Raw genomic sequence first — 12,749 nt, 5'->3', positions numbered from 1 at the left:
GAGTCACCCCTAGACTTCCTAAACCAGATCCTCTGGGGCTGGAACCTGGCACTCCGCATTTGTAATGAGGGCTTTCTTGTGCACACCTAATTTTGTGCATCTTTGCCCTAAATCCTGGTTTAGTGCCCCATCATTACCCCCACATTATAATGGGATAGATTCAGAGCAGATACTCTCCAGCAAAGAATCAGAAACGGGCGCTCCACCAACCAGGCCCTATCCACATCTGGCCTTTGTGAATCTGCACATCCTTCCATGGTAAGGTCAGGTCGCTTATGCTCTATCAGGGTCTAAGGATGAGTTGGCCAGGCCTACCCTGAGCACTTGCTTAACGTACCTTTCAGAGCTTGACCTCCCAGATGAAGGAGGCTCAGTGCATACCTAAGCTTGGTACACACTGTGTCTGCTCCCAAACCCAGGATCCTTATGGTTTTAATGAAGATCACCCTTCATCTGCTCCCATGACCTCAGTCCCTCCTGGGCCAAGAGGCAGTCCTGCATAGTGATTTGGAATGCATCCTGAAGTCACACTGCCTAGTTTGAATCCTGCCCTGCCATGCCCAAGCCGTGTGCCATAGAGCAACAAATTTACCAAGGTCTTGACTTTAGCTTTAAAATATCTGCCTCAGGTTTGTTGTGAGAAGTAAATGTAAAGTACTTAAAACAGTGTCTAGCAAGAAACACAATTAATACAAGTAATGTTATTAGTCCCAGTGAGGGGAAGAGGAGGAATCAAGTTCAGGCATAGGTGTGCCTGAACTTAATCAAAACTGTGAGTTGATGACAAAAAGGTTGCCATGCAGTGATCCAAGGATTCCTCATATAGCATACTTTTTAAGCTTAATAGAGCTGTGATTACAAAACTCTCTTGCTTTAAACTTTGAAACTTGCAATGACTGTTCTGCTTGGGGTCTGGACAATGGCAAACATCCTTAAAATGGTCATCAAGTCTGCATGTTCTGGTTCTTTCTTCCCTCTCCCATACTCCACCTTGCTCTCCCTGTTCTGACACACTGGCTCTCTTTTGGCCCCTCATATGCTGCTGACATCCTTTCATCACCTTGAGGCCTCTGTGCATGCTCTTTCTTCTGCCTGAACTTTTCTTTCCCCCCATTTTCTGCATTTTTCCTCCTTCATCATCTTCAAACATCACTAATTCAGAGCAGCTTTCCCTCACCAGTCTGGCCTTCCATAGGATCATGTTCCTCTTCTTCCTAGCACTTAGGGGAATTGCAGTTTAACATTTTGTAGATTTCACTGTGCATTCCCCATCTGGATTCTAAACTTTCTGAAGGCAGAGAGAGTGGGGAAAAGAAGGAGAGATCAGACTGTTACTGTGTCTATGAAGAAAGAAGTAGATATAAGGAACTCCATTTTGTTCTGTACTAAGAAATTCTTCTGCTTTGAGATGCTGTTAATCTGTAACCCTAGCCCCAACACTGTGCTCGCAGAAACATGTGCTCTGTTGACTCAAGGTTTAATGGATTTAGGGCTGTGCAGGATGTGCTTTGGTAAAAATGTGTTTGCAGGCAGTATGCTTGGTAAAAGTCATCGCCATTCTCCAGTCTCTGGTACCCAGGGAATAAATGCACTGCGGAAGGCCGCAGGGACCTCTGCCCAAGAAAGCCTGGGTATTGTCCAAGGTTTCTCCCCACTGAGACAGCCTGAGATATGGCCTCATGGGAAGGGAAAGACCTGACCGTCCCCCAGCACTACACCCATAAAGGGTCTGGGCTGAGGAGGATTAGTGAAAGAGGAAGGTCTCTTTGCAGTTGAGATAAGAGGAAGGCCTCTGTCTCCTGCTCGTCCCTGGGAATGGAATGTCTCGGTGTAAAACCCGATGGTACATTCTATTTACTGAGATAGGAGAAAACTGCCTTATGGCCGGAGGTGAGACATGCTGGCAGCAATACTGCTCTTTACTGCACTGAGATGTTTGTGTAAAGTCAAACATAAATCTGGCCTATGTACACATCAAGATACAGCACCTTTCCTTAAACTTATTTATGACACAGAGTCCTTTGCTCACGTTTTGCTGCTGACCCTCTCCCCACTATTACGCTATAGTCCTGCCATATACCCCTCACTGAGATAGTAGAGATAGTGATCAATAAATACTGAGGGAACTCAGAGACCAGTGCTGGTGTGGGTCCTCCGTATGCTGAGCACCGTTCCCCTGGGCCCACTGTTCTTTCTCTATACTTTGTCTCTGTGTCTTATTTCTTTTATCAGTCTCTCATCCCACCTGATGAGAAATATCCACAGGGGTGGAGGGGCTGGCCCCCTTCAAGAGAGTAGGTCTGTTTTTTCCTCACATTTCATCTCCAACATTGGGCACTAGATCAGGCACCTCGCAGATGCTGAGGTAGTATTTGGTTGAATTAAGGAGTGTTGCTCCCACAGCTTTCAAGCTACTTAGCTGCCAAGTGGCAGGCTGTAGATTCAAATGTTTTCTGGCATCTAAAACTTTTTTTTTTTTTGCTTGGAGGGTTTGTTTTACTTTATGATCTCATCCTTAGATTACCCTGTGATCAGCCTCCACTCCTAGGGCAATAGAGACTCTACTGGCTGTTTATTTTTACTCTGAAATAGTTTGACTAGGTCACGTAGTCATGCGATTCAAAACTTAAAGCTGTACAAAAGCATATTTGTGAATATCTTATCCTGTTCTCAATCCTAGTTTTCCCCGACCTTCTAGCTTTTACAGATAAACATGTTTACTGTGAATCTGTCCAGTGTTTCTTTTTATAATACAAGTATATATTATTATTTGTCCTTTTTTCAAAAGGTGGCATACAGCATACACTCTTTTGCATCTTTTCTATGTTTTGTTTGTTTGTGACGGAGTCTTGCTCTGTTGCCGGGCTGGAGTGCAGTGGCGTGATCTCAGCTCACTGCAACCTCCGCCTCCCAGGTTCAAGCGATTCTCCTGCCTCAGACTCCTGAGTATCTGGGACTACAGGCACGTGCCACCACAGCCAACTAATTTTTTTGTATTTTTCGTAGAGATGGGGTTTCACCATGTTGGCCAGGATGGTCTCTATCTCCTGACCTTGTGATACACCGCCTCGGCTTCCCAAAGTGCTGGGACTACAGGTGTGAGCCACTGCACCCAGCTGCATCTTTTCTATGTTTAATTATCACTGAGTAGCAGCACAGCACCTTGAGGGTAAGTGAAGAAGGAAAGACTGTAGCCTGTCAGCCAAATATGGTTATTTGTTCAATAGTCTTATTATTGAAGTGCTGTGTTCCAGTTTTTGTTCTGAGCACTGGGGCTAAAAAAAAATTATAGAGTTCTGCCTTTGTGGAACTCACAGTCCATTCTGAACAGCAGTTAAGTGAGCAGATGATCATCAGGAAAAATGATCTTCAATTATCCCCAGAAGAGAGATGCTTCCTCTATTTCCCTATTGAATGCCTTCTATAGTTCCCTTCCTTAGCCCCACTTAAGAGTTACAATTTTATATTTAATGATTGCATTATTATAAATAAGACAAAACTGAGAGGCATCCCAGAATGCTGTCTGAAGAAGTGACATTTCAAATGATTCATGAAAGGACAAGTATAGTAACTAATATTCCCTCATTTTTTCCTGTGTGCCAAACACTTCACAAGAAAGGAAAGTACTTGCAAATTCCTGGTAGCGTATAAGACCACAAGATATCTCAGAAGGGGCAGAATAAGAATAAAATGTACAGCCTACAGTAATGGAACCTGAGAATGGAGACTCTGGTGTTTGCTTGTGTACAGCTGAAGGGGGCCAGCCCCTCCACACCTGTGGGTGTTTCTCGTCAGGTGGGACAAGAGACTGAGAAAAGAAATCAGACACAGAGACAAAGTATAGAGAAAGAACAGTGGGCCCAGGGGACCGGCGCTCAGCATATGGAGGACCCGTGCCAGCACTGGTCTCTGAGTTCCCTCAGTATTTACTGATCCCTATCTCTACCATCTCAGAGAGGGGGATGTGGCAGGACTATAGGGTAATAGTGGGGAGAAGTTCAGCAGGAAAACGTGAGCAAACATCTCTGTGTCATAAATAAGTTTAAGGAAAGGTGCTGTGCCTTGATGTGTACGTAGGCCAGGTTTATGTTTGACTTTACACAAACATCTCAGTGCAGTAAAGAGCAGTATTGTCACCAGCATGTCTCATCTCCAGCCATAAGGCGGTTTTCTCCTATCTCAGTAAACAGAATGTACGATTGGGTTTTACACCAAGACATTCCATTCCTAGGGACGAGCAGGAGACCAATGCCTTCCTCTTATCTCAACTGCAAAGAGGCCTTCCTCTTTCACTAATCTTCCTCAGCCCAGACCCTTTACAGGTGTCAGGCTGTCCATACGGATTTTCTAGGGGCAGCCGATACTGAAGTTCGGCTGGCGGCCAGTATTGATAGGTTACCAGCTGTTGGGTCTTATTTTCTACCGACTGATATTGTGGGTACTGTATCTGGATTGGCATTGCTGTGACAGAGACTCTGTCTTTTTCTATTTGATATTCTCTTGGGGTTTGTACTTGTCTAACCTGCATTTGAGGTTGTAATGTTACAGGTATCTGAACCGCTGGAAAAGGAGTTGGCCAACCTGGTTTAGACTCTGATGGCCCTGCTAATTCTGGACCTTTTTCTTCTAATTTTAATGTTTCAGGATATATTACCTCCTGTAATTGATTGTAGTCAACATTTTGCATTGACTGAGCCATTACAGACTCTGCTACATATTTACAATGTGAACTTTCCATTCCTTTCCAGGATTCTGTCCCTGCCTCTTCTTCACAATCTATCACACAGCTTGCAGGGGCATCAGAAACTGAAAAGCTATCTTCTCCTATTTGAAACAGTTCTAAAGCTGCTTTAATAATGGCCCAATCATTCCATACTGTAAGTGGGATGATTTTACCCTCCCTACTTGCTTAATTCTTTGCCAATTTTTCCCCAATCTTTTAGATCTAAAGTTCCCTGTTCTGGAAACCATGGGCAGAATTGTTCTATTATTTGAAATGGAGTGATTAAATTTTCTGTAGAGACTCTAACTCCCTCTCTTCTTAAAAGAATTTTACTAAAGCTGAGATAAGAGGCATATTTACTATCAGTTTGTCCCATTTTTACTCTGGGTTCCTCCAAGCGCACAAGCTTACCACAAGGCTGACCATGGATGTACCTGGAAATCTCTCGTTGACTTGTCCTCAATGACCACAGTCTAGCATATCTTCACCCTAGAGAAAAGCACCCACATTGGGCACCAGATGAAGGGGGCCAGCCCCTCCACACCTGTGGGTGTTTCTCATCAGATGAGACGAGAGACTGAGAAAAGAAATAAGACACAGAGACAAAGTATAGAGAAAGAATAGTTGGCCTAGGAGACCAGCACTCAGGATATGGAGGACCCGCGCCAGCACTGGTCTCTGAGTTTCTTCAGTATTTATTGACCACTATCTTTATAATCTTGGTGAGGGGGATGTGGCAGGACTATAGGGTAATGGTGGGGAGAGGGTCAGCAAGAAAACATGTGAGCAAAGGACTCTGTCATAAATAAGTTTAAGGAAAGGTGCTGTGCCTTGATGTGTACGTAGGCCAGATTTATGTTTGACTTTACACAAGCATCTCCATGCAGTAAAGAGCAGTATTGCCCCCAGCATGTCTCACCTCCAGCCATAAGGCAGTTTTCTCCTATCTCAGTAAATAGAATGTATGATCAGGTTTTACACTGAGATATTCCATTCCAAGGGATGAGCAGCAGACAGATGCCTTCCTCTTATCTCGACTGCAAAGAGATCTTCCTCTTTCACTAACCCTCCTCAGCCCAGACACTTTATGGGTGTCGGACTGGGGGATGGTCAGGTCTTTCCCTTCCCATGAGGCCATATCTCAGGCTGTCTCAGTGGGGAGAAACCTTGGACAATACCCAGGCTTTCTAGGGCAGAGGTCCCTGTGGCCTTCTGCAATGCATTTTTTCCCTGGGTACTTGAGACTGGAGAATGGTGATGACTTTTACCAAGCATACTACCTTCAAACACATTTTTAACAAAGCACATCCTGCACAGCCCTAAATCCATTAAACCTTGAGTCAACAGAGCACATGTCTCTGCAAGCACAAGATTGGGGCTAGGGTTACAGATTAACAGCGTCTCAAGGCAGAAGAATTTTTCTTAGTACAGAATAAAATGGAGTTTCTTATGTCTTCTTCTTTCTGCATAGATATAGGAACAGTCTGATCTCTCTTTCCCCCACACTACTGGCTTCACATGGAAAGACAAACAATGGACATGGATGATTGTGCCTCAGGAATATACTCAGAGTCCAACTTATTTCTCAGAAATATTGAAACCAAATGTCTTATATGCTGCATTTTTGAAAACTATAATACAATATGTGGATGATTTCCTTCTTTGTTCAGAAGATGAGAAAGCTGCTACAAAAAGATGGGATTCACTTGTTACAAAAATTGCTTTCAAAGAGACATGGGGTCTCCAATAAAAAATCTTGAGTTCTGTCAACAACGAGTAAAATATTTAGAGTTATCTATTGTCCAAGAAAGGCCTTTTTATTGATGCAAATAGAATAAAACAAATATTTTCCTTGCTTACCCTAAAAACTAAGAAAACACCTAAGAGGATTTCTGGAACTGGAAAATTATTGCGGAAATTAGATTCTGAATTTTTCATTAAAAGCTTACCTTTCTATACCCTTTTAAAATGAGATAAGCAGACTCTCTGGATTGGACAGAGAAATATCAATTAATGTTAGGAACAATTTAAAGGATCTCATAGATGCCCCAGTACTAGGAAATCCAAATTATTTTGTTTACATTGTTTGTAGAGGAAGATCAAGAAAATACCCTAGGCATTATGACCCAAAAACATGGGGCCCAAAATAGACCTGTATAATACTACAGTCAGCAATTGGATTCAGTGGCTAGAGGACTACCAGCCTGCATGGGGTTAATACAGCAATCACCCTACTAGTAAACCTCCTGGGCTCAAGCAATCTTCCCACCTCAGCCTCCTACCTAGGTGGGACTTCAGGTGCATGCCAACATGCCTGGCTAATTTTTAAATTTTTTTTCTGGAGGCAGCAGTGTCTCCTTATGTTTCCCAGGCTGGTCTCAAATTCCTTAACTCAAGAAAGCCTCTTGCCTCAGCCTCCCAATGTGCTAGGATTATAGGCATAAGCCACCACACCCAGCTTGGAAGCACTTCTAAATTCACTCCATACTCAGAAATATTTAGTTAGCAGGCTGGTCCCTTTAGAAGTCCTACTTCTTTCTGCACCTCATATGAAACTGCCCCTAAATTTGAATGAAATGCCTCGTGATTGCATAATTTTTTTTTTTTTTTTTTTGAGACAGGGTCTGGCTCTGTTGCCCAGGCTGGACTGCAGTGGTGTGATTTTGGCTCACTGCAACCTCCACCTCCTGGGCTCAAGCCATCCTCCCACCTTACCCTCTGAGTAGCAGGGACTATAGGTGCCTGCCACCACCCCTGACTAATTTTTGTATTTTAAGTAGAGATAGGGTTTCACCATGTTGCCCAGGCTGGTCTCGAATTCCTGAGTTCAAGGAATCCACCCACCTTGGCCTCCCAAAGTGCTAGAATTACAGGCATGAGCCAGCATGCCAGCCTGGAAGCACTTCTAAATTCACTTCATGCTCAGAATTATTTAGTTAGCAAGCTAGTCCCTTTAGAAGTCTTAACTTCTTTCTGCACCTCATGACAATCTGTACATGTAATAACCTAAATTCTGCTACTCTTCTCCCCCTAAATTTGGATGAAATGCCTCATGATTGCATAACCTTAACTGGTCAGCTTTTCTCTCCTAGGACAAACCTGCAAGAAACTCATCTTAGTAACACTGGTGTGGTTTGATTTACAGACAGATCTTACTTAAAGATTAATCTCAAATTTACAAGCAGGGAAAAAATAGAGTTCTTACCTTCTAGAAGCAATCTCTGCTTAACAAGCCAAGTTGACAGCATTAATTAGAGCTTGTCAATTGGCAAAATGAACAACTGCTAATTTATATACAGGCAACAGATATACCTTTGAAGTCATTCGTGACTTTGTAATACTGTGAAAATAAATAAGGAGGGTCCTGAACCTCTTCCGGCCAGTCCATAAAAAATGGATACCTTATCTCTTTATTATTAAAAAACATTATTATAAAACTCACTACATATTATTAAAATCCAAATCAGATACTCCAAAAAATTCCAAATCAGATACTCCAGAAAGTGAAGGAAGTCAGCTAGCTCATAAGGTTACAGTGAGGACTGCCTAAATACATCTAGGCAATAAAAACAATTCATATTAACTTTGAAAGAAGCCCCCGAATTTGACATAAATTAACCCAATCCAGAGCTCTAAAAACAGAATTAGAAAATATAAAACAAAAAGGTGAAATATGGTGTGGACTAAACAACTTGCCTATACTTCCTACTGAATTACAGTCATCATTTTCAACCCTATGGACTGATTTAATTCACCATAGCCCTGATAAAGTGGTTACTTGAGAAAAATAGTATTTTGAAAAGTTTCTTCAACTGTAGCTCATAAAGCATTTAGTCGCTGCCATATTTTCCCAAAATATAATCCAGGGAAACATTTACATAGTTCCTAAGAACATTTTTCTTTACCTGAAGCCCCCTTTGAGGTGTGGCAGATTTTATTTGACTACCCCATCACAAGGATACAAGTTTGTTCTAGTAATGAAAGTCCGTATAGTTTCATTGGGTAGAAGCATTTCCATGCAGAAGAGCAACAGCCCTAACATTAAGTAAAATTCTCCTTGAAAAATTAGACTTGAGGAGTCTTTCTAGAACTTCACAGGGGCAGAGGTACTCATTTCACTGCACATGTAATTCAGTCACTATGTAAAATATGGCCAATTCTTTAACACTTCCATTCTGCATATCCCCCTCAGTCATCTGCATTAGTAGAATGCATAAACAAAATAATTAAAATTCAATTGGCAAAATTAACCCAGGCTTTTAACATGTCTTGGCCAAGGGCTCTTCCACTGGTTTTGCTTAACCTAAAATCCACCCCTTTTGGTAGACATCAGTTTTCCTCAATTGAGATAATAACAGGTAGATGCATGAAATTATCCCCAGGAAAGTATAAATCCATAATGCTAAAAGAAGACATATTTTTCTGACATCTTTATAAAACAACTAACTAAAAATCATAATTTGAAAAAAGACTCTTTTTATAGTGAACTCCCAGGAAACAAAGAACTTAAAACCCATGAACTTCAGCCAGGAGATTTTTTTCTATTGGAAATGATATCTAAAATGATATTTGGTTAAAGGACTCCCTTTAACCAAACTGGAAAGTGCTCTATTAGATACTTCTTACTAATCCTTGCACTAAAATGTAGAAGGCATAGACGTGTGGATTCACATGTCTTATGTAAAGAAAGTTGAGCCTAAAAGAAAATAGTCTGTCTATTGGTGGTGTCTAAAAGTTACTAGGACTTGAGGAAAGTTGACTTTGGAGACTGAGTCATAGAGCTTGAGCTCTTAATTACTAACATTTTATTACAGATTAATTTCCTTCCATGTTTCCTAGATCCCAGGCCAGATGTCCCCGATATATAAGACCCTTTCACTGAAATAAAATACTCATTGACTGAGATAAAAGACTTTTTGACTATTATATACATAATGTAAAATGTTAAATATATCTTTCAAAAAAAAAAGAGTCTCTTGACTCAAGCAAAATACTTTGGAGCAAACCTTAATTCCTCACTTTCTTCGTCCCCTTGTTTTGAACTCATCGGTGAGCCTTGTCTTCCTCCATTACATATCCTCCTTTCTAAGAAATATGTAAAGGTGGCATGAGTCTTGGTTTAAAAGGAAGAAGGGGGTCCCTTAGGCCCCTTGTGTGATGCCAACCAAGACATAATTGTAGAATTATAGAAGATGCTATTAGTTACATGACAAGGGATCAGTGTATTAGGGACAATGAAATGGGAAAAATTCAGATCTGACATCTGTGTAGGTACTACATGCCAAATGTGATTGAAGAAGGTGACAGACAACACATGTGGGCATCAGCAGCAGCACCCATTCAGTAACACATCTTATCCTATTCAGAAGCACATCTGCTTCTGGAGAGGTCTACATGGTTCATTGGCCTACTGCAAACTTTCCAAATGATCATTGTTTCTCATCCTTCCCTCTTTCTTTAGAAGCACAGGAGAATGTGCCCCCAGTGAGGCTAAAGGTTGGACATTGAGAATAAGTTTCCCTCTAAATGTGAGATTGGTGCTTTGGGAAAATTAGTTTGATGATACAGGATGAAGAAAAGGGATGCGTTTTAAAACAGGATGACCATCTAAGAGTGTCACAGATACATTGAAGTCAAAATCTGACATTCTGACTTGCCTCTCCCAAGATATTTGTTTAAAACAAGCGTGTCTGCTTATTTCCCTGATTGGATATAGGCAGTGTGTGTTTTCTCTCATAATCTGCAGCCACCTCATTTTTCAGTTTGCTTGTGTTTTTATTTTGTTTTCCCCAGCCAGAACGTAAAGCGGTGGTTCACGCCTGTAATCCCAGCACTTTGGGAAGCTGAGGTGGGTGGATTACCTGAGGTCTGGAGTTCGAGACCAACCTGGCCAACATGGTGAAGCCCCATCTCTACTAAAAATACAAAAAATTAGCTGGGCGTGGTGGTGGGCGCCTGTAATCCCAGCTACTAGGGAGGCTGAGGCGGGAGAATCGCTTGAACCCAGGAGGCAGAGGTTGCAGTGAGCTGAGATCACACCATTGCACTCTAGCCTGGGTGAAAGAGTGAGATTCCATCTCAAAAAATATATATATATAATTTATATATATATTTATATATGAAACTCTGGCTGTTCCTTATTATTGCATCATTGCTGTCACTGGGTGAAAGATAAGACTACCCATAGGCTAGAAAAATACAAAAGAAACCTACCCTCTACCATGCTACCTCAATTACTAACACAAAATCCAGTCGGCCTGGCAATAAAAGTTAATGTTGCTATGATTACCCCACTTATCCACATTTGCATTTTACTACTTCCCCCACAGACACCTTCTAACATTGGCTTTCACATGGCTGGCTTCAGACCAAATCTTTTGGCATTCTCCCCCATGGCCTGACAAATTTTCCATTTAATCTCTTCATTCTCTGCCCTTCATTATCTTTATTCAAAATTTAGACATGCCTTTTACATATCATGCCATCATTCCCTATGCTCTATATATCACTTTAACCTCTATTTCCTTTACATTTCTACCATATTCCCTATCTTTGCTGATCATTTTTTAAACTGGCCTGATTTCCCCACAAAACTGATGTTAACAGTCTTTTTGAATAAATATAGTAATTGAACCTCCTAGTCTTAAGCTTGAAATTTATATTCATTTTATCTGAGTTTGTTTCTCATGAAACCAACCATCAGGCCTCCCAGATAGTATCAATGACCTGAAACTTACCAGATCACTGCATCTAGACAATGCAATGGCAGACCCCTCATCCATCATGATTGCCTAACTGACCACCTGATTCCTGTTGGCCAATGCCTCTTCCTTACCCTCCCCTAATTCCTGTTTTATATTCCTTGCCTGTTATATATGCCACCAATTTTAGTCAGTTGTGGGGAGACAGATTTGATATTTATTTTCCTCTCCCACCTGATGTTACCCAAAAAAGCCTTTCTTCTCTCGCAATACTCATTGTCTCAGTGATTGTCTTTCTGTGTGGCAAGCAATGGGACCTAGACTGAACCGCTGGCATTTCAGTAACATCTTGACATGTAACTTCACACAACCTAGAATTCCAACAATACCTTGTGTTCAAATCCTGTATTACATACAGATATTTCATATATTTGTTACAAAAAACATCACTACTAGAAGATATTTTCTTGTTTCTCACAAAATTCCATCCATTTTAGCATATATTAGTGCTGTGAGTTACCAAGTATGTCACAACAGCATCCCCTAAAGAATTTTGTCAACACTCTGCAGGGATTGTACTCCAAATCTATCAGCCCAGACTCTCAGAGGGATAGGCCTTAATACATGCATTAGGTACGCATACTCCAGCAAATATTTGGATTTAAGAAATGCTTGGCTAGGAGCAGTGGCTCATGCCTGTAATCCTAGCACTTTGGTGTCTGAGGCAGGTAATGCATCAGGTGGATCGCTTGGGCTCAGGAGTTCAAGACCAGCCTGGGCAACATGGTGAAACCTCATTTCTACAAAAAATACAAAAATTAGCTGGGCGTGGTGGCGAGTGCCTGTAGTCCCAGCTACTGAAGTGGGAGAATCCCGTAAGCCTGGGAGGCGGAGGTTGCAGTGAGCCAAGATCATACTACTATACTCTAGCCTGGGCAACAGTGTGAGACTCTGTCTCAATTTTTAAAAAATGACTTCCTCTTCTAGAGGAATTATGAAAAAACAGTATAAGCTCTTAAGAATAAATGTAACCATAAGGTCTAGGACATAAAAAAGTGAACCACAAATCTTGGGGTTAGGAATGGAAGAACTTGAGTAATTAGAGTATCAGAATGTTATATATAGAGAAAAAATATAGAAATAGAATTGAATATTTTATACATGTCAATTCCACCCTAATTAAGGCAAACATTTAATGTGACTCCATTTAGTAAGCCACTGGTACAACCTTCTGATGTGATACTGCCATTGAAAAATTTTATATGTAGTCCAGCTACTTGGGAGGCTGAGGTAGGAGGATCCCTTAAACCCAGGAGTTCAAGGTT

General features: G+C 41.4%; 1 long non-coding RNA gene across 1 annotated transcript; it reads left to right on the top strand.

The window, feature by feature from the left end:
- The first annotated feature begins 2,305 nt into the window (after window positions 1-2,305).
- LOC134738797 (uncharacterized) lies at window positions 2,306-6,517 on the top strand. The gene is made up of 2 exons (XR_010124859.1): window positions 2,306-3,169; window positions 4,749-6,517. It is a non-coding gene; the product is annotated as an uncharacterized LOC134738797 (long non-coding RNA).
- The last annotated feature ends 6,232 nt before the right edge of the window (window positions 6,518-12,749 follow it).

This window comes from Pongo pygmaeus, chromosome 20 (genome assembly GCF_028885625.2).
Source record: "Pongo pygmaeus isolate AG05252 chromosome 20, NHGRI_mPonPyg2-v2.0_pri, whole genome shotgun sequence".
Taxonomy (NCBI): Eukaryota; Metazoa; Chordata; class Mammalia; order Primates; family Hominidae; genus Pongo; species Pongo pygmaeus.
The sequence above is the reverse complement of the archived record's forward strand: the minus strand, read 5'-3'. Positions and strand labels throughout refer to the sequence as shown.